This window comes from Ovis aries, chromosome 2, assembly GCF_016772045.2.
Source record: "Ovis aries strain OAR_USU_Benz2616 breed Rambouillet chromosome 2, ARS-UI_Ramb_v3.0, whole genome shotgun sequence".
NCBI lineage: Eukaryota > Metazoa > Chordata > Mammalia > Artiodactyla > Bovidae > Ovis > Ovis aries.
Genome location: NC_056055.1, coordinates 249,755,910 through 249,780,062, shown reverse-complemented (window position 1 = coordinate 249,780,062; position 24,153 = coordinate 249,755,910). Strand labels below are relative to the sequence as shown.

The 24,153-nt window shown below is 51.6% G+C and overlaps 1 protein-coding gene and 1 long non-coding RNA gene across 20 annotated transcripts in view; one reads left to right on the top strand and one right to left on the bottom strand.

Annotated features, from left to right (window-relative positions):
* Positions 1 to 11,041: 11,041 nt before the first annotated feature.
* On the bottom strand, positions 11,042 to 18,402 carry LOC132659360 (uncharacterized). 2 transcript variants are annotated; one of them, XR_009599694.1, is made up of 2 exons: positions 18,140 to 18,402; positions 11,042 to 17,841 (listed from the first exon to the last, which is right to left on the bottom strand). It is a non-coding gene; the product is annotated as an uncharacterized LOC132659360 (long non-coding RNA). The 2 variants fall into 2 exon arrangements; XR_009599695.1 differs by having other exon boundaries at positions 18,320 to 18,402.
* The window catches only part of LOC101111082 (chloride channel protein ClC-Ka), a 27,253-nt gene continuing 21,328 nt past the window's right edge, over positions 18,229 to 24,153 (top strand). For 15 of the 18 annotated variants that reach the window (XM_027965688.3, XM_042244803.2, XM_042244801.2 and 12 more), the window contains exon 1: positions 18,229 to 18,389. The gene's annotated coding sequence lies outside the window, so the exon portion shown is untranslated. Of the gene's footprint in view, positions 24,016 to 24,153 lie in introns of all 18 variants that reach the window. The other 3 variants (XM_042244805.2, XM_060411533.1, XM_060411531.1) reach the window with 1 other exon arrangement.

Sequence of the window (24,153 nt, the reverse complement as noted above, 5' to 3'; positions counted from 1 at the left end):
AGTGAAACTGATTACCTTAGATTGGGACTTGAACTAACATCAGTTCAGTCCAGTCGCTCAGTCGTGTCTGGCTCCTTGCAGCATTCACACGGCTGGGACCAGAACTCAGCCAAAGTCCAGTTTGGGGACTCTAACCCACGTGGCTGGGACTTGAACCCATCTAAAACCCACAGTCCCTGGTTTCAGGACCTACAGAAGCTTGATGTCTCATTGCAGAAAGAACTCAGTGAGAGACAAGGTGATACATAATAAATAGATTTATTTAGAGAGAAACACATTCCGTAGAGAGAGGGTGGGCCATTGCAGAGGGTGCGTCTGGCAGCCCAAGATGTGGCATGGTTAGTTTTTATGGACTGGGTAATTTCATAGGCTTAATGACTATGCCAAAGCCTTTGACTGTGTGGATCACAATAAACTGTGGAAAATTCTGAAAGAGATGGGAATACCAGATGACCTGACCTGCCTCTTGAGAAACCTATACGTAGGTCAGGAAGCAACAGTTAGAACGGGACATGGAATAACAGACTGGTTCTAAATAGGAAAAGGAGTCCGTCAGGGCTGTATATTGTCACCCTGCTTATTTAACTTCTATGCAGAGTACATCATGAGAAACGCTGGGCTGGAAGAAGCACAAGCTGGAATCAAGATTGCCGGGAGAAATATCAAACACCTCAGATATGCAGATGACACCACCCCTATGGCAGGAAGTGAAGAGGAACTAAAAAGCCTCTTCATGAAAGTGAAAGTGGAGAGTGAAAAAGTTGGCTTAAAACTCAACATTCAGAAAACTAAGATCATGGCATCTGGTCCCATCACTTCCTGGGAAATAGATGGGGAAAGAGTGGAAACAGTGTCAGACTTTATCTGGGGGGGGGCGGGGGGCTCCAAAATCACTGCACATGGTGATTGCAGAATGAAATTAAAAGATGCTTACACCTTGGAAGAAAAGTGATGACCAACCTAGACAGCATATTTAAAAGCAGAGACATTACTTTGCCGACTAAGGTCCATCTAGTCAAGGCTATGGTTTTTCCTTGCTCATGTATGGATGTGAGAGCTGGACTGTGAAGAAGGCTGAGCGCCGAAGAATTGATGGTTTTGAACTGTGATGTTGGAGAAGTCTCTTGAGAGTCCCTTGGACTGCAAGGAGATCCAACCAGTCCATTCTGAAGGAGATCAGCCCTGGGATTTCTTTGGAGGGAATGATGCTAAAGCTGAAACTCCAGTATTTTGGCCACCTCATGAGAAGAGCTGACTCATTGGAAAAGACTCTGATGCTGGGAGGGATTGGGGGCAGGAAGAGAAGGGGACGACCGAGGATGAGATGGCTGGATGGCATCACGGACTCGATGGACGTGAGTCTGAGTGAACTCCGGGAGTTGGTGATGGACAGGGAGGCCTGGTGTGCTGCGATTCATGGGGTCGCAAAGAGTCGGACACGACTGAGTGATTGAACGGAACTGAACTGAATGATGGAGTGTTAAGAGCTCATGAAGTGAAAGCAAAAGTCACTCAGCTGTGTCCGACTCTTTGTGACCCCATGGACTATACAGTCCATGGAATTCTCCAGGCCAGAAGACTGGAGTGGGTAGCCTTCCCCTTCTCCAAGGGATCTTGCCAACCCAGGGATCGAACCCAGGTCTCCCGCATTGCAGGTGGATTCTTTACTAGCTGAGCCACAAGGGAAGCCCATAGGCTAATGAGTGGGAGGGTTATTCCAACTACTTTGAGGAAGGGGTGGAGATTTCCAAGAGCTGGGCCACCGCCCACTTTTTGGTCTTGGATGGTGCCTTGGAACTGTCACAGCTCCTCTGGGTGTGCCATCTAGCTTGCTCGCTGAGGATCAAGGTCTAATCAAAGTCAACTTGTCTGCCCTTTGGAGCCATTTGATTCTAATCCGTTTATGTTGTATCCTTGGGCTATGTCATTCTTTCAGAAGCTGTGCCCTTCTCCCTTCCTCTTGTTTCAGAAGTAGAGTCTTAACCACTGATGGCCAGGAAAGTCCTTTCACTTACTCACTTTTTAAAAAGATTTGCTGAAGTATTTCAAAGCAAATCCTAGATATCAAGTCATTCCATCTTTATATATTTCAATGTGCAATTCTTTTGAAAAGATCTTACATTTATGCAATGCCCTGATTATGCCTAACAAAACGTTCTTTGGAATCATTTAATATCCAACCAGAATCAAAATTTCCCTAATTGCCTTGAAATGTCTTATTATTTTTTCCAACCAGGATTTATACAAGGTCCTCTTTCACTGCAGTAACAGTTGGGCGGGGTGTTTTGGGGGGTTTTGTTTTGTCAGCTACAAACTGGCAGTTACGAAGAGCATTGCCAGCTGAACAACAGAGGCATTTGCCATCTGCCTCTGTGTTGACCTTCAGCAGTCCCTGAGGGAGTTCAGGCATTGTGTGCACTAGGGAGTCTGGTGGAAGAGGTCTTTGGATGATTGGATCTTTTTAGGAACAGATTTTGTGATCACAATCCGTGCATCTCATTGCTAGAGAAGCACTAAATCCCTTCGCGGTGACATCAGATCCTCACAAAAACCTTTTGTAAAATGGGTGCCTAATGGCACTGAGCTCCCCCTTCAACAAAACCTCCTGTACTGACCTTCCCCGACGGCCGCTTTGCAGCCGTCTCTCGGAGCTGTCTGCGGTGCTGCCTTCCAGGCCGCATCCTCATTCTGCCGCAGACAAAGCTTAACTCGCAGCTCTCAAGCTGCTAGTTTTGGCTTTTGAGCCACTTTTGTTCCAAAGTAATCATTTCTCCTTGTCTCACTTTTTGGTATTTTTATCTTTTTTGTTTGTTTGTTTCATTGCCGTTTCATTGCCATTCCGTTGCTTTATTGCAGAACTGGGGTCACTTGTCCTGTAGAATGGCCCACACTCTGGACTTCTCTGTTTCCTTCCTTACGCTGTCTTGCGACTAGCTGCTTTGCGATCAGCTGCTTTGCGATTAGCTGCTCTGCGATCAGCTTCGGGTAAAATAGCCATAGACGCCTGAGTAGCTCCGTAAGAAGGCTCCCCAGGTGCTGTTGAGCGCTTTGTGTGTGGTTGTGTGTGTTCAGTTGTGTCTGACTCTTTTGAGACCCCATGACCTGTAGCCCCCAAGGCTTCTCTATCCATGGAATTTTCCAGGCAAGAATACTGGAGTGGGTTGTCACGCCCTCCTCCAGGGGATTTTCACGATCCTTTAGTGATGATAAAATGGGTGGTTGGGTGGTTTGAGTGGCAGCAGCCTGACTCTTTCTTTGGAAAGCTTCTCATCAACCTTCCGTAGTCCTTTCTCCCTTTGAAGATGCTTGTCTGAGTCAGCAATTTCATTAGAGGCTGTAAAATGGCGCATTTCTGAGCCTATCGTTGTTCCCACATTTTTTAGCTGAAATTCTGTGAACAAGAGCTTTCCCTCAACCAGGACCACGTGATTTTCTAGAAAAACAGTTCATCAGGGAAGACAGGACAGCGCTCATTGTTTCAAAGATGACAGCTCTATTGAGATTGTAAACATAGCACACAATCCACCATTGTGAAGCATAAGATTCACTGGTTATTAGCATATTAACAGTTGCACAGCCAACACTGCTCTCTAATTTCAGAACATTTCCATCACTCTGCCAAACCGCACTTCTTCCTCCCCTCAGCTTCTGACAAGCACTGATCCGCTTTTGGTCTTCACGGCTTTGCCTACTCCGGACATTATATAAAGTGGAATCAAAGGTGGCCTTTAATGACTGGCCCCTTCCACTTAGACTTTAAGCTTCGTCCACACTGTAGCGTGTATCAGTACTTCACTCTTTTTCATGGTCGGATAATGTCCTGCTGCACGAATACACAACATGTGGTTTATCTGTTCGACAGGTGACGGACATGGGAGTCCTTTTCACTTTGTGCTTACTTGCTCGGTCATGTCTGGTTCTTTTCGATCCTGTGGACTGTAGCCCGCCAGGCTCCTCTGTCCATGGGATTCAGCAGGCAAGAGTACTGGAGTGGGGTGCCAGGCCCGCCTCCAGGGGATCCTCCAGAGCCAGGGATTGAACCCAGGTCTCCCACACGGCAGGCGCCTTCTTTACCAGCTGAGCCACCAGGGAAGCTGTTCTGAATAATGATGCCGTGAACATTTGTGTGCAGGTCTTGTGTGGACGTGTTCTCACTCGGGTATACATATTGACTGAATTGTTGGCTCCTATGATAACTTTCTAAGCACTGTGTCCTTTATTGTTTGACTCATCATACTGGAACATAAGCTCCACATTACAGGATTTTCTGTGGGTCTTTCTGCAAACTCGTTTCTTTCTGGCTGTGCTGGGTCGCTGCAGAGCCGCTCCTCACTGCTCCCGGGGGCGGCGTCTCTGCGGGGCGGGGGCTCCGGGGGGTGACGGCCTCGGTGGTCTCAGCACCGGGGCTCAGGAGCAAAGTGCTGTGGCTCACGGGCCTAGCTGCCCTGCCGCATGTGGGATCGTCCCAGATCAGGGATCAAACCCATGTCTCCTGTGTTCGCAGGTGGATTCTTTACCACTGACCACCAGGGAATCCTACGATGACTCGACCTTTAACATTGTGAGGAACCGCCAAATCATTTTTCAAGATGACGGCGCCATTCTTAAAACCTGAATTACAGCTGGTTGGCAGTGTCTCCATGGTTCCATCGCACAGACATATACATACTATTTTTAAGACTCTTTTCTATTGCAGATCGTCACAAGACACTGAACATAGTCCCCTGTGCTGTACAATAGGCCCTCACTGTTAATATATTTTGTGTATAGTGGTGTGTATCTGTTAATCCCAAATTCCTAATTTATCCCCCCACTCAGAGTGACTGAAACACTTAACAAGCCCACTAGTAATCTAAGAGGAGTCCAAATTCCCCAGACCCTCACTCGCGCTTTCTTCCTGACATTCATTTCCTTTGAATGATCAGGGAAATGAGAGGGTGTCCCGGTTACCCCCACTAGCACCCAATGAGCGTCTTCCCCACTAACTTTTTAAAAATACTTTTTAAATTTTTAAATAACTGTAGGCTTGTTGAGAAGCTGCAAAGTGGATGCAGAGAGGCCCGTACAGCGCACGCCCAGTTTCCCCATTGTTAGCGCCTTACGTGACCGGGGAGCACTTGTTTAGACTGAGGAAGCAGCGCTGATACGTGACTGCTCACTGAATTCCAGGCTTTGTTTGGTTTCCCCAGTGTTCCTGTTAGTGCCCTTCCTCTCTCCCAGGATCCGGCCCAGGATCCCACATGGCGTGTAGTCCCCACGTCTCCTTCAGCCTCCTCTGCCTGTGATGTTCTCTCAGTCCTGCCGTGTCTTTCACGATCTTGACGCTGTGAGCTGTACTAAGTGGGTATTTTGAGAATGTCCTTCAGTTTGGGTCTTTCCAGTGTTTCTCTCATGATTAGACCAGGGTTATGGGTTTTGCGGAACGATGCTTCACATCTGCTGGGCTTCCTGGTGTCTCAGAGGTAAAGAATCTGCCTGCCAACACGGAAGGCACGGGCTCAATGGATCCCTGGGTCAGGGAAACCCCTATTCTTTCCTAGAAAATTCCACAGACAGAAAAGCCTGGCAGGCTACAGTCCGTGGGGTCACAAGAGAGCTGGACACGACTCAGTGGCTCAACAGCAACAAAGCTGCGCACCCGAAACTAAGGCCATGCTGTGAATACACTATGGAGTGGAGTGACGCCGCTCGGCCGCGTCCGACTCCGCGCGACCCCACGGACTGCAGCCCACCAGGCTTCTCCGTCCACGGGGTTCTCCAGGCAAGAGTGCTGGAGTGGGGTGCCATTCCCTTCTCCAGGGGATCTTCCCAACCCAGGGATGGAACCCGGGTCTCCTGCATTGCAGGCAGACACTTTACCATCTGAGCCACCAGGGAAGTCTACTTCCATGTAAAATAAAGCTAAAAAAGCCCCTAAACAATACAAGGCCTGAATGGAATTGCTTACACTAAGCCTCACATCACCAAACAAAGATTTAACTTCACCAAGGTTTTGGCTGTTCCAGAAGTGGGATCTTAAACCAGTCAATCAGGAACCACCTGACTGGCACTAGTTACGTGCCTAATGGGCCCTTGCTGTCTCCAGAGGGAAAGTAGCCTTGCGATAACCAACCCGCTTTCTTGCCTAGCATAACTTCCAGTTCTGCTCCTCTCTGCCTTTGTGCCACTGCCCAGGGGTCCCTTCTATAATCCAGATTGGATGCTACCTGATTGAAGTCGACTTTTATTCAAATAAACTCTTAAAATGTTTGCCGCATCCCAGTTTGTCTTTTAACACCAGCAATGGCAGACTGAGTCTCTGATTTCATTTCATTCTGGCCTTGTCCCATTGCCACATCTCTCTAACCCAGCTTGGAAAACGGTTTAAGGACTGGTGTGATTACAGTGTATTCACTTAGATAATCCTCCCAATATCCCTACATCAAAGGCCACACCTCTGATAAATGCACGCGTGCCAAGTAGCTTCAGTCGTGTCTGATTCTTTTCGACCCTATAAACCATGGCCCACCAGGCTGCTCTGTCCAGGGGATTCTCCAGGCAAGAATCCTGGAGTGAATTGCCATGTCCTCCTCCAGGGGGTCTTCCTGATGCATGGATTGAACCCAGATCTGTTAAGTAAACATATATTTGGTCTTCCTACTGGTTCCTGGCACTGAGCTCCTACCAGCCTTGGAAATTCCCATTTGAGAAGAGGGAAAACGGTGGCTTTTGTTATCATAATGAGGTGACTCTTAGAAAGGCCCTACATCCACCTGATGTGAAGAACTCACACACTGGAGAAGTCCCTGACCCTGGGAAAGATTGAAGACAGAAGGAGGAGGGGGGCGGCAGAGGATGAGACGGTTGGATAGCCTCACCAACTCCAGGGACGTGAATCTGAGCAAACTCTTGGAGACTGGGAGATAGCAGAGGACAGAGGAGCCTGGTGTGCTGCGGTCCGTGGGGTCGCAGAGAGTCAGACACTGAACGACAATAATATCACCTGAGGATGGAAGCAGAACCAAGCACTTGGTGAGAGGGCCGGAAGTCCCGCCCACCGCCCAACCTGCAGAAAGAGAGAGGGACTGGAGATTCGTGGCCAGCAATGGCCAATGGCTTACTCAGTCATGATCGCACTGAAGCCTCCATTAAAACCCTAAGGAACAGGGTTTTGAGAGCTTCTGGGTTGGTGAACTAGTGGCGATCGGGGAAGAGTGGCGTTCTCAGAGGCTGTGGACGCTCCTCGCCCTCTCACACAGCTTGCCTGCGCATCTCTTCCACCCGGCTCTCCGTGATTCACATTCTCCTAAATAGACATGCATTTATCTATTTGTTCAGGCTGCCCAGGCCTCAGCTGCAGTACATGGGCTCTCTGGTCTCCACTGAGACATGCAGGATTTTCAGCTGGGCATGTGGGATCTCTCATCTCCCCTGCAGCACGCGGGAACTTAAGTTGTGGCATTCAGACGCTTAGTTGTGGCATGTGGGATCTATGTTCCCTGACCAGGGATCAAACCTAGGCCCCCTGCGTTGGGAGTGTGGAGTCTTAGCCGCTGGACCACAGGGAAGTCCCCTGAGTTATATCCTTTTATAAGAAACCGGCAATCTAATAAGCCAAACATTCCTCTGAGTTCTCTGATCCACTCTGGCAAACGAATTGAATCCAAGGAGTGTGTTTTGGGACCCTCCCATCTGCAGGTCAGAAACCCATCTGACCACCAGGACATGTGATTGCTATCTGTGCCAGGGGCAGTCTTGTGGGACTGACCTCTTAATCTGTGAAATCTGAAGCAATCTCCAGGTAGGCAGTGTCAGAAAAGCGTTAACTGCTTGGTAACGTGGAAAAAAGCACAATCGGAATCGGTGTCAGATTGGAATACCCTTAGTCACACCTGCGAAAATCCCTTCTGCTGTGTAAAGGAGCATTTTTACAGCTTCTGGGGATCAGGGCACGGTCTTGTTTGGGGCTGCATCTTCTACCATACAGGCTCATCCACAGCAGTGCTGCTGCGGAGAACGCCACCTGCCTTGTCAGCAAACAAACACAACTGCAGCCGACAGGCCAGCCGCCGCTGCAGCCGCCCCAGCGGTGCACCCTGATGGGGCTCAGGAGGGAGAGAGGCAGGACAGTTACGGCGCCTGTAAGGGAATAATTCCAACAAGCCCAAACTCGCGCACCTTCCCGCACATATAAAAGCACCAAGTTCATTAATGTGAGATGTCTGATTTTCTTTAATTAACAGTAATATTTTTCTCTTCTTTTTTTATTTTTTGGCCGCGGTGCACACCATGTGGGGTCTTCATTCCCTGACCCAAGATCGAACCTGAGCCCCGTGCCCTGGAAGCTGGGAGTCTTATCCTCTAGACCACCAGGGAAGTCCCTGACAGTGATCTTTTCATGCCTCAACTACCTGATGTGTTGCATTTTGTTTTGTTTTGTTTTAAACTCCTATATCTCCCAGCTCTACACTTAACTCACCTGATCAGGTTTTCTTTCGGACTTAAGTCCTCAGTAAATTCACTGAAAAAACATGACCCTGAACTTTAGGCTGTGCATTGTTTTCAGTAGACAAGTATTTCTCTTTTTCAATAAAAGAAATAACTGACTTAAAATTTGATTGACCTAAAAGATGCTGTAGATAGAATACATCTTCCCAAAATTTATATTTTGAAATCTAGTAAAGGCAGAGGAACCAGAGATCAAATCGCCAACATCTGCTGGATCATCGAAAAAGCAAGAGAGTCCCAGAAAAATCTACTTCTACTTTACTAACTATGTCAAAACCTTTGACTGTGTGGCTCACAAAAAAACTGGAAAATTCTGAAAGAGACGGGAATACCAGACCACCTGACCTGCCTCCTGAGAAATCTGTATGCAGGACAAGAAGCAACAGTTAGAACTGGACATGGAACAACAGACTGGTTCCAAATCAGGAAAAGAGTATGTCAAGGCTGTATGTTGTCACCCTGCTTATTTATCTTATATGCAGAGAACATCATGAGAAACACTGGGCTGGAAGAAGCACAAGCTGGAATCAAGATTGCAGGGAGAAATATCAATAACCTCAGATATGCAGATGACACCACCTGTATGGCAGAAAGTGAAGAGGAACTAAAGAGCCTCTTGATGAAAGTGAAAGAGGAGAGTGAAAAAGTTGGCTTAAAACTCAACATTCAGAAAACTAAGATCATGGCATCTGGTCCCATCACTTCATGGCAAATAGGCTGGGAAACAAGGGAAACAGTGACAGACTTTATTCTTTTGGGCTCCAAAATCACTGCAGATGGTGACTGCAGCCATGAAATTAAAAAACACTTGCTTCTTGAAAGGAAAGTTATGACCAACCTAGACAACATATTAAAAAGCAGAGACATTACTTTGCCAACAAAGGTCCGTCTAGTCAAGGCTATGGTTTTTCCAGTGGTCATGTATGGATGTGAGAGTTGGACTATAAAGAAAGCTGAGCACCGAAGAACTGATGCTTTTGAACTGTGGGGTTGGAGAAGACTCTTGAGAGTCCCTTGGACTGCAAGAAGATCCAACCAGTCTATTTTAAAGGAAATCAGTCCTGAATATTCATTGGAAGGACTGATGCTGAAGCTGAAGTTCCAATAGTTTGGCCACCCGATGCAAAGAACTGACTCATTGGAAAAGACCCTGATGCTGGGAAAGATTGAAGGTGGGAGGAGAAGGGGACAACAGAGGATGAGATGATTGGATGGGCTCATGGACTCAATGGACAAGAGTTTAAGCAAGCTCTGGGAGTTTGCGATGGACAGGGAAGCCTGGTGTGCTGCAGTCATTGGGGTTGCAAAGAGTCGGACACGACTGAGCTACTGAACTGAACTGAATTGAAGAGGTGGGGTCTTAGGGGAGGGTTGATTAGATCATGAAGGTAGAACCCTTATGATGGGGTTAATGCCCTTATATAAAGAGATCCCAGAGACCTTTCTTGCACTTTCTGTGAGGTGAAGACACAGCAAAAAGAGAGCTATTTATGAACCGTAGGCAGGTCCTCACAAAACACCAGAATCGATAAGCATCTTGATCTTGGACTTCCCACCATCCAGAACTCCGTCCGCCATTGTCTCCTGGAGTTTGCTCAAATTTTTGTCCATTGAGTCAGTCATGCTATCTAACCATCTCATCCTCTGCCAGTCTCTTCTCTTAGGTGGGACTGAAAATAAATAAAACAGCTAAAAACTGGGAATGCAGCCAGGCAATGACTGAGGTTCGGGAAACTGAGACCTGGAAGAGATGGTCCCCAGCCTCGTCCCAAGGGAGGAAGCCGCTGAGCTTGGAAGAAACTGTGTGTGTTTGGTAGAAGGCCTGCCTCCCAGCCGCCTGACTGCAATCCTGTTGACATAAACCTGTTGATCAAAGCAATCCCCCAACTGCTCGAGGCCAGTTCCTGTGGCTCCCGGTGGAATTCACTCGGCAGATCCGGATCTGGTGAATATAAAAGGTCTGGTCCTGGGTGCGGACCCGCGTTCTGGACAAGGCTGCTGGAAACGGCTTCCTCTGGCAGTGCTGAGCCAGGCGCCATGGCAGCAGTCACGGCCCCCTCAGAAGACACCAGAGACCCGAGTGCCCGCCCCGGGGGCCTTGAGGCGAGCCTGGAGACCAGCTCAGGTAAGAGGTGACAGAGGGGGCCTCAGCCCTGCAGCTGAGAGGGGCTGGGGAGGCTGTGGAGTGGGGGTGGCAGGAAAGGACAGACAGCCTCCCTCCCGGGCTGCCAAGACTCTCAAGCCACAGGTGAGCTTCATTTACAGTTGACCCTTGAACAACTTGGGGGCTGGGGCACTGATCCTCCGAGCAGTGGACTGCTGGGGTCCAGCCCCGGTGGATCCAGGGTGATTCGAAGGTGGGGGGACGGAGTTGGCGTCTTTGGAAAAATACATATTTAATCACAGATATAGAGAGATTAGAAATGGATAGTGTAGTAGGAAGATCAGTGGAGAAAAGGAGGCTGAATAACTTGGATTACGTGAAATAGCATCCATGCTCCAGATGGGAATTCAGCCAGAAAAACGGGAGCAAGAAAGAAGCGACATGGGGGAATCAGTCTTTCCGGAAACTGATCCGATTTCTTTATTTTTGGGTTTGCTTATATACCTTTTGTTACACATAGGGATGAATACAGAGTCACGTGGGGGTCAGCAGTCCTGACCTTTGTCAAAATCAGGTGCTTCACATAAATGTATAAAAAAAAAGGTCTTAGGGATATTACATCATCTTCTGGCCATGAGTGAGACTTGCTTACATTTTATGATCCTTTCTTTCTGATAACCAAAAAACTTATTTCTTCCAAGGCTGTTTTTTCTTAAACCAGGCACCACCCTCCAAATAAAGTTACATTCCTATAGGGTGAGGGTGTAGTGAGTTACAATCAAGAAAGGAATTTATTCAACCCAAGGTTAACATGATTAGTCTTAAAGGTTAATACTTATTTCTCCTATATGCTTAAAGGTTAATACTTATTTCTTCCTATATGCTAGTTATATTCATTATAAGGGTAGGGAACATGGAGATTTAGCAGCAAACATCAACCCAACAAATGAAAATCCTTTCACCAATGCTCCCCTTAAGATCTATTTAGTCTTAAGATAGTGATAAAGTTACATTCTTACACAGCAAGGACACAGTGATATATAAGTACAGTGATCTATTACAAAAGAGAAAATCCATTAACTCAAAAAGTCTAGTGTTGCCAACCTTAAAAACTACTATATTTCCTTTTCTATACTCCAAATACATTGATTAATATATTCCCAAGTGCCTAAGGATATGGAGGCCTGGCGGCAATCATTGATCCAACAAGAAGAAAAAGCCCTGTGCTAATTAAGACTCTCAAAATACTCCAAAACTCTCTGTGCTGTTTATGGTTGAGAGGTAGTAAACAATCATGTGGCAGGAGTATGGATAATCCTGTCACACAAGCTTGTCTGTCAGCAGAGAGGTTTGACCTGAGACACCCTTGTCCCACCCAGAGCAGGGAATTAGCAGCAATTATTGACACAATAAATGAAAAACCCTTCACCAAATAATTCCTAACCAACACACTATACTAATAATTTCTAACTCCCCAAAAGAATTTGCCTTTAGTAAGTCTAAAACATCTCGTGCCTCTCAGGTTGGGAGGCTGTAAACAATCACATGTGGCCGGACGAACCTATACAGGCGGGCTAGATAACCTTCAGAGGAGTCCGTAAGCTGAAACACTCTTGTCACGCCCAGGAATTTTTATTGCCTTGGAGCTGCACGTTTACTCCTTCTCCGAGAGAAACGGTTATGGGGGAGAGCCCCCGTAAAGTCAGAGGTGGAGGTGAGAGCATAAAACAGACTCTGGCTTTGGGGTTAGATGCTCGGGAACAGGGGGTTTCCTGAGGCTTGATCGCGCCTTTGAGTATGCCAAGCCTCCTTCCTCATGACCTTTGCCATGGGCGGAGTTCCTCACGCTGGCCCCCGGCAGTGGACAATCAGGTTGTAACTACAATCATCCCTTTGTATCTGAGAGTCCACATCCACAGACTTAACCTACTACAGATTGTGTAGGAATGGGTACTTTTCGAAAACAAATCCACATGTAAGTGGGTCCACAGTTCAAACTGGCATTGTTCAAGGATCAGCCACATTTCCTGCGTTAACTAACTTAGCAGAAGAGAAGCTTCCTTCTGAGCCTGGGTCATGGTGACGAGCACGTAGTCAAGAGGATGGTTTTGTTTATCATTTGGGCAACTTGAAATCTGTTTTTTTTTTTTTTTTTCAAAGAGCAAAGGCTTTGGATTCGGAGAGACCTGCTCTGGCATTTGCTTCATGGATAAATCCCCGGGTTGGTTCATTGATAAGCCCTGGGTTGGCTCATGGCTGCTCCCTGTTTGGTGGGGAAAGACAGAGCAAGGATCCCCAGGGCAGAGAGGACAGGGAGATAAGAGTATGGTGGGGGGTGGGGGAGCAGCAGTGTTTCCTGAGGCCACTGACACCTGCACCAGCTGAGCCTCAGCTCCCTCACCTGTAAAAGGAAGTCGGGCTTTCCTCCTACTACTCACCACACTGTGGTCTGTGGGCCAGCAGCATCAGCATTCCCTGGGCGCCTCTCAGAAATGCAGACCGTCAGGCCCCAGCCCAAGCCTGCTGTACCAGAAAGTGAAGTGAAAGCGTTAGTCGCTCAGACACGTCTGACTCTTCGAGAGCCGTATACTGTAGCCTGCCAGGCCTCCCTGTCCAAGGAATTCTCCAGGCAGGAATACTAGAGTGGGTAGCCATTCCCTTCTCCAGGGGATCTTCCCAACCCAAGGACTGAACCCAGGTCTCCCGCATTGCAGGCAGATTCTTTACCATGGAACCACCAGAGAATCTGCATGCTAACAAGATGCCCAGGCAGCTTGTAGGCGTGGTGGGGTTGAGAGGCTCTGATGCAGTGGGCTCTGTGCTCCTGGAAGGCAGAGGGCTGATGGGGGGTGGGGAGGAGACAGGTTTATACTCAGGCCTCCCCAGTGCTGAAATTCATGCTCTTAAGCCCCACTGGCTTCCCATTTTTGTGTGTCAACTAACCTACAGTTAGAGCTTCCCAGGTAGCACTAGTGGTAAAGAACCCGCCTGCCAACGCAGGAGACGTAAGAGACATGGGCTGGATCCCTGGGTGGGGAAGATCCCCTGGAGAAGGGAAAGACTACCCACTCCACGATTCTTGCCTGGAGAATCCCCATGGACAGAGGAGCCTGGTGGGCTACAGTCCATAGGGTCTCAGAGTCAGACACGACTAAAGCAATTCAGCACACACGAAACACAGGTAAATCCCTGTTGAGGGAAGTCTACCTAGTATTCTGTGATAACAGGACTTCCCTGGTCCACTGGCTAAGACCTCGTGCTCTCCATGCCAGGGGCTTGGGTTTGATCTCTGGTTGGGGAACACACCCCATACATCTCAACTAAAAGATCCCACATGACACAAAGGTAAAAAATTCGGCATTCTGCAGCTAAGACCCTGTGCAGCCGAATAGATAAGTAAATACATATTTCATACAGAATTCTGTAGTAACAGATATGCGAAAAGAATCTAAAAGAGAACGGATAGATCTTTGATATGTATATAACTGGATCACTGTGCTGTTCACCTAAAACTAACTCAGCATGGTAAATCAACTGTTGTTCTTTGGTTGCTAAGACTTTTACGACCCCGTGGACTGTAGCCCCCCAGGCTCCTCTGTCCATGGGATTCTCCAGGCAAGAATACCGGAGTGGGTAGCCATTTCCTTCTCCAGGGAATCTTCCCAACCCAGGGATCCAACCCCGTCTCCTGCATGGTAAGCGAATTCTTTACCCCGAGCCACCAGGGAAGCCCAAATCAACTATACCCCAATATAAAATAAAAATTAAATTAACAGAAAAACTCCCCGCTGAGAGGACGAACACGCGAACCGCTGGAGCCAGCCCTGCGCTGCGCCAGCACGAACCCCCGGCCCTCTGCTCCCTTCCAGGTGGAAGGCCAGCGCGCCGGCAGAAGGCCGTCCCCGGAGCCCACCTGACCTTCGTCATCGACTGTGCGCGAGGGAAGCAGATCCCCCTGGCAGCGGCCCCAGGGCCACCCCGCAGCCCTGGTCCCAGCCCGGGACCTGCCGTCCCTCCGATGAAGACCTACATCTTGTTATGCGGGGGAAAGCAGGCCCCCAACCTGCCTCCGGAGGCCCCGCTAGGTGGGGGGGGGCTTGCCCAGGCCAGGGGCCCTTGCAGAGCGACTGCGCCCCCAGCTCCCCCCGCAGCCAGCCCCGGAGGCCTTGCGGAGGCTCCCGAGGCCAAGGGGAGCCCCGTGAAGGCCGTGTCCTCCAGGTCCTCCGCGTGGGGAACGGTCATCGGCTCCCTCAAGGCCCTCTCCTCCTGCGTCTGCGCACAAGCGGATTAACTGCCCGAGCCTGGCCGTGGCGGAGAGGCCCGGGGGTCCGGGCACAATCCCCAGCCGAGCAGAAGGCTTCTGTACCTGAGCCAGGGAAGGAGAGTTAGATCCTAAAGGACATCTGAAACAGACTAGTTCCCTACTCCTTCCTCCCTCTCCATGTTCGCTAGCCTTTCAGCGGCAGCAGGAAAAGGCACCGCCACGTAGAATGAGGCTGACTCACTCACGCAGCGTATTCTAATGCAGCATCTCCCAAACGCCAGCTCTGCAAAGCACTGGAAAAGACACTGCAGCTTTCCTGGAGCTTGTATTCTTGAGGGTGGGGGAGAAAGGTTAAACAACCGAATAAAGACTATTTGAACAGTGTAATGAGTGCTGTGTAGAAACTGAGCAAGGGGGTGGGACAGAAAATGGCCGAACAAAGAGGTGGGTGTTTTGTTTTGTTTTGTTTTAAAGGCTGCTCCTCTTGACATGCAGGGTTTTCTCCAGTGGCTCAGCGGCAAAGACTCTGCCTGCAATGAGGCACAGGTTCCATCCCCGGGTCGGGAAGACGCCCTGGAGGAGGGCATAGCAGCCCACTCCAGAATTCTTGACTGGAGAATCCCATGGCCAGAGGAGCCTGGCGGGCTGCAGTCCACAGGATTGCAAGGGGCGGACTCCACTGAAGCCAGTTAGCACGCACTGCATGGCGTGCGGGATCTTGCTGCCCCAACCAGGGATCGAACCTGTGCCCCTGCGACGGGGGCGCAGAGTCCTAACCACTGGGCTCATAGGGAGTGCCTGGAAACATTCCTCATAGGGAATGTTGTGGTTGGGAACGGCCTCTCTGAGTGGGGACAAAGTATGATCTAAAAGATGAAGAAGGTGCCAGCACTGGGAACTACCCTCCCCAGGGTCACCGGGTTGGTTTCTCACCCAGGGGCAGGAGTCAGAACCTCCCAGCACAACGGGCAGGGGCGGTAAGTGGCTGCAGCCATCCTCGCTCAGTGCGAGGGTGTAGGTCACCAGGGATCACCGGGAGGGCACGGGACTCAGGATGGGCGATTTAAGGACCAGGTGGGGTGGGAAATAAGGGGAACTGGCTTCTCAGGAGGGGGTGGAAGTACTCAGAAAGGGAAGGGAGTACCATGCTTGAACAGATGAACATGACGTATTATTTATTGAGCATCCACTGCATGCCAGGCTTGCACTGCCCCTAGGGACAGAAAAGTAGGTGCGGGAGCTCTGGGCCTCCCCCGCGGGGCAGTCCTGGTCCTCAGCAGGAAGCGGGCACTGCTGTGAGGGGAGAGGGAGGTCTGAGAGGAGCTGACAAAGAGGCTCTCAAGGCTCTTGGATTAAAATTGCTGAATGTTCATTTATTCACTAATGCTTTACCGGGTTCCTACAAACACTGGTGGGTTTCCCAGGGGGCACTGATGGTACAGAACCTGCCTGCCAATGCTGGAGACATATGAGACACAGTTTCAATTCCTGGGTCCGGAAGATTCCCTGGAGGAGGGCATGGCAACCCACTCCAGTATTTCTTGCCTAGAGAATCTCACGGACAGTGGATCCTGGTGGGCTACAGTCCACAGAGATGCAAAGAGTCGGACACGACGGAAGCGACTTAGCATGCACACACAAGCACTGGTGGCTAACATGTATTGACCGTTTGCTCTGTGCCAGGGAAATGACATCTTCCAAATGCCAGTACAGAGAAGTGCCTTTTTTAAAACCCATTTTGCAGATTAGAGAACCATGGCACAGAGCAGTTGAGGACTGCACTCAAGGCCCATAGACAGGTGCAGTTGGGCTTAGAACCCAAACCAGCCCTACAGCAGATGGCCTCTCCTCCTGGCAGGGTCTCTTCTAAACAGAGGGGACCTGTTTAGAGAGAGAGCAGACCCTGTCCACAAGGAGCTCGTAGCCTGGTAGGGGAGGCGAGAAAGAAGACGACTGTTGTCGTGACTCCTGGTACGTGCAGCAGTAAGGCACACAGAATGAGATTGGGGCTGGAGGAGGGCGCCCAGGCCACTCAGGAGAGGAGAGCAAGGCGGGCTTCATGCAGGAAGTGGCGTCTAAACTAGAAGCTGGCCAGTGAGTGCGTCACACCAAGGCAAGCGACAAGGGTGGGGAGCGCTCCAGGGGGAAGGGGCGGTCATTCAGTCTGGCTGGAGTAGCCATTCACTCGTTCACCAAGTATTTGTTGGGTGCCCACTGTGTGCTAGGCTCTGGGCTAGACCCTGGGATGGGCAGTGACAGACAGACAAGGCTTTGCCATCAAGGAGCTTGTCCTCCAGCTGGGGGAAAGGATGTGCGTGCACACTGAGAACAGGCCAGAGAAGCGGCAGGGGCCATCTCACGGGAGGCCTCGCAGGCCACGAGGAGCTCTCTATTTTACTCTGAGGTGGGGACTGCTGGAAACCACAACCTGCCTTATAAAAAAAGATTCCTTAGCTCTTGTGCTGGGAGAGGAAGGCAGGGGAGGAAGCTGCATCTTAATCCAGGCAAAGGGAGTAATGATCCGTCCTAGAGACGTGGTGAGAGAGGAGCCTGGACCGTTGACATCCCCTCCTCTGTCCTCCCCTTGCTGAGAATCACTGGACTAGCAGAGCCCCCAGACAGGGCTGGAAGGGAGTCTGAGAGCCGTCAGGAAGAGGGTGGGGCTGCAGGCCTAGCTTCCCGCCAGCAGGTGGCGCCCTAGCCTCAGACGGGGCAGCCCCGCCTTCCGGGCTGGGGGAGGGCCAAGCTTTCAGAAGCCCCGCTTTTACTCGAATCCGTGTCCCTTTCCTCCGGAATAGCCGCTTTTGATAGTTTTATACTCACCACATGCCACTTTAGTTCCTCTCACACTGGACCTGTGAAGACAGTGAGGCACAGAGAGATGAAATGATTTACCCAAGGTCACCAAGTCCAACCCCCAGGCAGTGTGACTGCGCAGTCATAGCGTGGTAAGCCTGAACTGAGGTGCAGGTGCTCCGCCTGTGGGCTGGAGGAGTGAATGGGCAGTCCCCAGGGGTCATTCCCCAGGGAGCAGTCCCGGAGAATCATTCCCAGGGATCATTCCCCAGGGATCATTCTCCAGGGAGCAATCCCGGAGAATCATTCCCAGGGATCATTCCCCAGGGGTCATTCCCCAAGGAGCAATCCCGAAGAATCATTCCCCACGGAGCAGGCCCCAGGGGTCATTCCCCAAGGAGCAGGCCCCAGGGCAGGGGCATCTGAGGGTTGAACACGTGACTGAGGCCCCCCTGAGCTGGGCACACGGGTGGAGGAGGAAACCTCACCTCTTCCCCACAGCCCGTGGGGACCATCCCATTGAACGCGTCAGGAGACTGAGGCCCAGCTGGGTGGAGCGACCGGCCCAAGGTCATGCAGACAGCGGGTGGCAGAGCGGGGCTGCAACAGCTGCAGCGGCAACGCTGGGCCTCAGAGCTGGACCCACCTGCCGGATCACAGAGACTTACCGAAAAGCTGTTGAGAGGACGAACCGACAAAGAAGAAAGCCTTTCCTGAACCAGCGAGCAGTGCGAGCCGGTGAGGGTGTCTCGGGTTGGCAGCCACACCCATCAGGACTGTGTCCCCGGTGCCCTATGGTGCAGCTCAAGAACTGTGAGGGCAGAAAGGGAGGAGGAAGCAGAAGGCAGGGAGGGAAGCAGGGAGGGAGCGTCAGGCTCGCGGCACGCTCTCTCCCCTCCGGCTCTCTGGGCCCAGGGGCCCGGCTTCATGCCCCTCACGGAGGCTCCCCAGGGCCCCCACTCCCCCCGCCCACAGCATGCCTCAGACCCCCAGGGAGAGCTGCCCCTGAGTCCAGGCGCTGGGGGGCTCCAGAGCTCAGGACGGGCCTGGGGCTGCTCGGGGTGAGCCCAGGCGCGCTGCGCTGACCCCAAACGGCACCATCCCGCCGCCAGAGGCTCCTGCCTGGGGCCCCAGCCTGGCAGACCCCAGCCTCCCTGCTCCTCAGGACCCTCTCCCGGGTGAGGGCAGAGTCAGAGGGTGGAAGCTTGGGTTTCCTCGTTCAGAAAACAAGCACAGAGATTTTACAGGAGCTTAGCACTTCCCAAGCTTACACTAAACACCATCTGGCTCTGGCTGCCACAGCGGGCCTGGGAGGGTGCGACCTGATCTTTGTTTGTGGAAGAGGAAACCAAGGCTTCCAGGTGCTTCTCTGGCCCACCTCCCCCACCCCTAGGGCCCAGACAGGTCTCCCAGGAGGGCCTTGGAGAACTGACCACTTTATTATTATTATTATTGTTATTATTAATTATTTTTGGTGGCGCCGGGTCTGTGCTGCTGCGCTCGGGGGTTCTAGGTCGGTGAGCATGGGCGGTCCTTGCGGTGCTGGGGCTTCTCGTTTTGGCAGCTCCTCTTGTCGCAGAGCACGGGTTCCAGGCTCAGCAGGTGCCGCTCGAGGCCTCTAGAGCTCAGACTCGGTGATTGCGGGGCGAGGGCTGTAGTTGCTCTGTGGCATGCGGAATCATCTGGGACCAGGAATTGGACCCGTGCCCTCGGCACTGGCCGGCGGATTCTCATCCACTGCACCACCAGGACGGAGAAGGCAATGGCACCCCACTCCAGTACTCCTGCCTGGAAAATCCCATGGACCGAGGAGCCTGGTGGGCTGCAGTCCATGGGGTCGCTGGGAGTCGGACACGACTGAGCGACTTCACTTTCACTTTTCACTTTCATGCATTGGAGAAGGAAATGGCAGCCCACTCCAGTGTTCTTGCCTGGAGAATCCCAGGGACGGGGGAGCCTGGTGGGCTGCCGTCTATGGGGTCACACAGAGTGGGACACAACTGAAGGGACTTAGCAGCAGCACCACCACCACCAGGAAGTCCCAGGAACCTGCCTCTTCTGTCTGCCTCACGTGCTTTTCCTGGGAAGAGGACCCCAGGCACAAGGCAGCTCCTCTGCCCTTCCAGCCCAAGTCTCCATCTTAATGGAGCCAGAGACAAAGTGTCAGGATCCAGACAGAAATGAGACTAGGGGGCTCCACGTGAGCCCTTTGGGGAGGCTTCAGCACAGGGCCTGTGTGAACTGCAGTCAGCCACCAGGCACCAAGCCCTTTAAGTGCATCACAAGACAGCCACAGCGGGCAGAGCCTGCTAGCACCATTTCATCCTGCAACAGCTCAGCTCAGCTCAGCTCAGTCGAGCAGTCATGTCCGACTCTTTGTGACCCCATGGACTGCAGCACACCAGGCCTCCCAGTCCATCGCCAACTCCCGGAGTTCACTCAAACTCATGACATTGAGTCGGTGATGCCATCCAACCATCTCATCCTCTGTCGTCCCCTTCTCCTCCCACCTTCAATCTTTCCCAGCATCAGGGTCTTTTCCAATGAGTTAGTTCTTTGCACCAGGTGCCCAAACTATTGGAGTTTCAGCTTCAACATCAGTCCTTCCAAAGAACACTCAGGACTGATCACCTTTAGGATGGACTGGTTGGATCTCCTTGCAGTCCAAGGAACTCTCAAGAGTCTTCTCCAACACCACAGTTCAAAAGCATCAATTCTTCAGCGCTCAGCTTTCTTCACAGTCCAACTCTTACATCCATACATGACCACGGGAAAAACCATAGCCTTGACTAGACGGACCTTAGTAGGCAAAGTAATGTCTCTGCTTTTTAATATGCCATCTAGGTTGGTCATAACTTTCCTTCCAAGGAGTAAGCATTTTTTAATTTCATGGCTGCAGTCACCATCTGCAGTGATTTTGGAGCCCCCAAAAATAAAGTCTGACACTGTTTCCACTGTTTCCCATCTATTTCCCAGGAAGTGATGGGACCAGATGCCATGATCTTAGTTTTCTGAATGTTGAGTTTTAAGCCAACTTTTTCACTCTCCTCTTTCACTTTCATCAAGAGGCTTTTTAGTTCCTCTTCACTTTCTGCCATAAGGGTGGTGTCATCTGCATATCTGAGGTTATTGATATTTCTCCCGGCAATCTTGATTCCAGCTTGTGTTTTATCCAGTCCAGCATTTCTCATGATGTACTCCGCATATAAGTCAAATAAGCAGGGTGACAATATACAGCCTTGACGTACTGCTTTTCCTATTTGGAACCAGTCTGTTCCATGTCCAGTTCTAACTGTTGCTTTTTGACCTGCATACAGGTTTCTCAAGAGGCAGGTCAGGTGGTCTGGTATTCCCATCTCTTTCAGAATTTTCCACAGTTTATTATATTCATCACAGTCAAGGGCTTTGGCATAGTCAACAAAGCAGAAATAGATGTTTTTCTGGAACTCTCTTGCTTTTCCATGATCCAGCGGATGTTGGCAATTTGATCTCTGGTTCCTCTGCCTTTTCTAAAACCAGCTTGAACATCTGGAAGTTCACCGTTCACATATTGCTGAAGCCTGGCTTGGAGAATTTTGAGCATTACTTTACTAGCATGTGAGATGAGTGTAATTGTGCGGTAGTTTGAGCATTCTTTGGCATTGCCTTTCTTTGGAATTGGAATGAAAACTGACCTTTTCCAGTCCTGTGGCCACTGCTGAGTTTTCCAAATTTGCTGGCATATTGAGTGCAGCACTTTCACAGCATCATCTTCCAGGATTTGAAATAGCTCCACTGGAATTCCATCACCTCCACTAGCTTTGTTCACAGTGATGAACAAAGGCCCACTTGACCTCGCATTCCAGGATGTCTTGTTCTAGGGGAATGATCACACCATCATGGTTATCTGGGCCATGAAGATCTTTTCTGTCCAGCTCTTCTGTGTATTCTTGCCATGGTGCAACAGAGAGGTTAAGTTACTTACTCAAGATCACACAGATCACAAGCAGCAGAGACAAGATTTGAACCCAGGTGGTGTGGCTCCAGAGTCTACAACTGATCCTCCAATCCTTTTTTCTTTTTTAATGAAATCTATACATCATACACTTTCGATCGTTAGTCACCTGCCCATGTCTAGGGCCCCGCTTGAACTACGCTTTTTAACTTATTTGCCCGCATCGCGTCTCAGCTACCACGCACAGGAGCCTCTCGGTGATTCTTCGCGGACTCTCTGGTTGCGGCGTTCCAGCTCGGCAGATGCGCCGCGTTCCGGCTTAGTGGCCCCACTCCCCGCCCCGGCATGTGGGATCTTAGTTCCCCGACCAGGGGTCAAACCCAAATCACTGGACCACCAGGGAGGTCCTGAGCCCCCACTCCTTTTTTAAAAAAAGGAAGTTTTTAGATCCTGTTTGTGTATTTTTGGCTGCGCTGGGTCTTCGCCGCTGCGCCCTGGCTTTTAGTCGCGGTGGCGCGGCTGCTCTTCGCTCCGCGCAGGGGCTTCCCCGCGGAGCACAGGCTGCAGGCGCCGGCTTCAGCCGCTGCAGCGCGCGCTCCGGAGCTGCGGCGCAGGGGCGAGGCTGCCTCGCGGCGTGTGGAGTCTCCCAGGACCAGGGATGAACCCACATCCCCTGCACTGGCAGGTGGGTTCCTACCCACTGGGCCACCAGGGACCCTCCACTCATTACTAAGGCTTCTGAGCTTTTTAAAAAATTCCACAAGCATTAACTTAGCTCCTTTCCCATGCTGGGCTTGGGAGCAAGAAGGCAAAACTAGGCATCTTCTGCCATCGCAGACCTGGAACCAAGGCAGACGGGAAGCGGACGGGGCTGAGGGCCGATGGAGGGGCACAACAGGGAGGCGGGTCAGGGAAGGGTGGGCTGGGGTTGGGGGGTGGTCCAGTAAAGCAGCTCTGGCCTGCAGTTCCAGAGGCCTGGTCTTCACCCCATCTCTGCCACTGACTTGCTGTGTGACTGAGAGCAAGGCCCTACCCCTCCCGGGGCCTGGGTCCCCCCCGCCCCCCCCTCCCCGTGAAACCATGGGGAGTTGGGAGTGACTCCCAAAGGATATGGGGCTGGCCAACCAAGCCTCAGGTCTGCCCTCAGCCCCAGGCATGTGCTCATCTCATCTGAATCTGAGCTTCGTTTAAACACAAGTTTTGGACCTAGGGTTCCTTGAGCTCTGTGACTCTGAGCTGGTAACTCTGGAGGACTTCCGGGAGGAGGAGGCTTTTGGTCTGGGCTAGGCCTTTGAAAGTGATGGCACCTCCCAGGCCCTTCACACCCATCAGGTACTGGACCTGGACTTGCTCACAGATCCCCAGCCCTGCAAGGTTGCATATTTTCAACCTCCCCTGCCTCCTGCCCACACCCTCTGCTAAAGCTATAAGATGTAAGGGTTCCCCTTCTCTATACAGGAGGGCAGGGAGTGGGGGACTGATCTGAGCTGACCCAGCAGAGGACATTCCAGACCCACAATGATTCACGTTCTAGCCATGCCACTTCCCAGCTGTGTGACCTTGGGCCAGTTACTTGACTTCTCTGAACCTCCTGGCTTCCTTGGTGCCCACCTCGCAGGATGGTGGGCATGAGCAGGTGTTTGGCACACACTAGGCGCTCAATGAATGGGGCTGCTATAATTATTTTTCACGTGGTAGGGGCGGAGCCCAGGACCCGCAGCCAGGTCTATTTTTAGCCTGGAAAGCGTGGGGGGCCAGTGGAGACAAAGCCCGCCGCCAGCCGGGTCGCCAGGGGGCGGAGCCAACGCGCTGAGCCCGCGGTCCCCAGCCCCGCCCTCCTCTTCCGCGGGTCACCTTGGCAGGAGGGCGCCTTCTGTCTCCAGAGCTCCCTCAGCCTCTCTGCGCGCAGTCTGGGGAGGGGCCGCTGGGGCCCGCGGGGTGGGGAACATTCTGCCCCATTCGCCACCCCCTTTCCTGGCCCAGGGAGGGACGCCGCTGGGCTGGGGACGCCAAGGTGAGCCTGGCCCCAAGTGGGGGTCGGAGAAGGGGGAGAACTGGTCCCTCCTCCCCCCAACTCCTCAGCGATGAGTGTCGGGGCTGCAAATAGCCCGGTGGAATCAGTGAGTCACGGAGACTGGAAATACCGCGCCCCTTGCCTCCCTCCCCTCCCCTCCTCCAGACTGCACCGAGCTGCCCGGAACTCCGATGGTGTGTGTGTGGGGCGTCCTTCCAAAGGGCGCCCAGACTCCCTGAACCGGTCTGCTCCCCAGCCAGGTCCCAGCCGGCCTCTGCCTGGGGCTGTGTGCCCCTAGGTTGGTCCCTTAGCCTCACTAGTGGTCAGCACCCGGCTGGTACAAGACAGGCTTGAAAAGCCGCCCAGTGCAGCTGGCCCACTGTAGGTGTCCCCATGCCTGGGACAGCGCCTGGCAGGTAGGAGCAGGGGCTGGCAGTGGGAAGAGAAGGCAACGCCAGGGTTTCAGGGAAACCATTCCCAGAAGACTGCCCACGCGGGCCCAGGAGTCAAGGCAGGAGGTCAAAGGAGCCCACGTTTCTTGACCTTTACCTGAG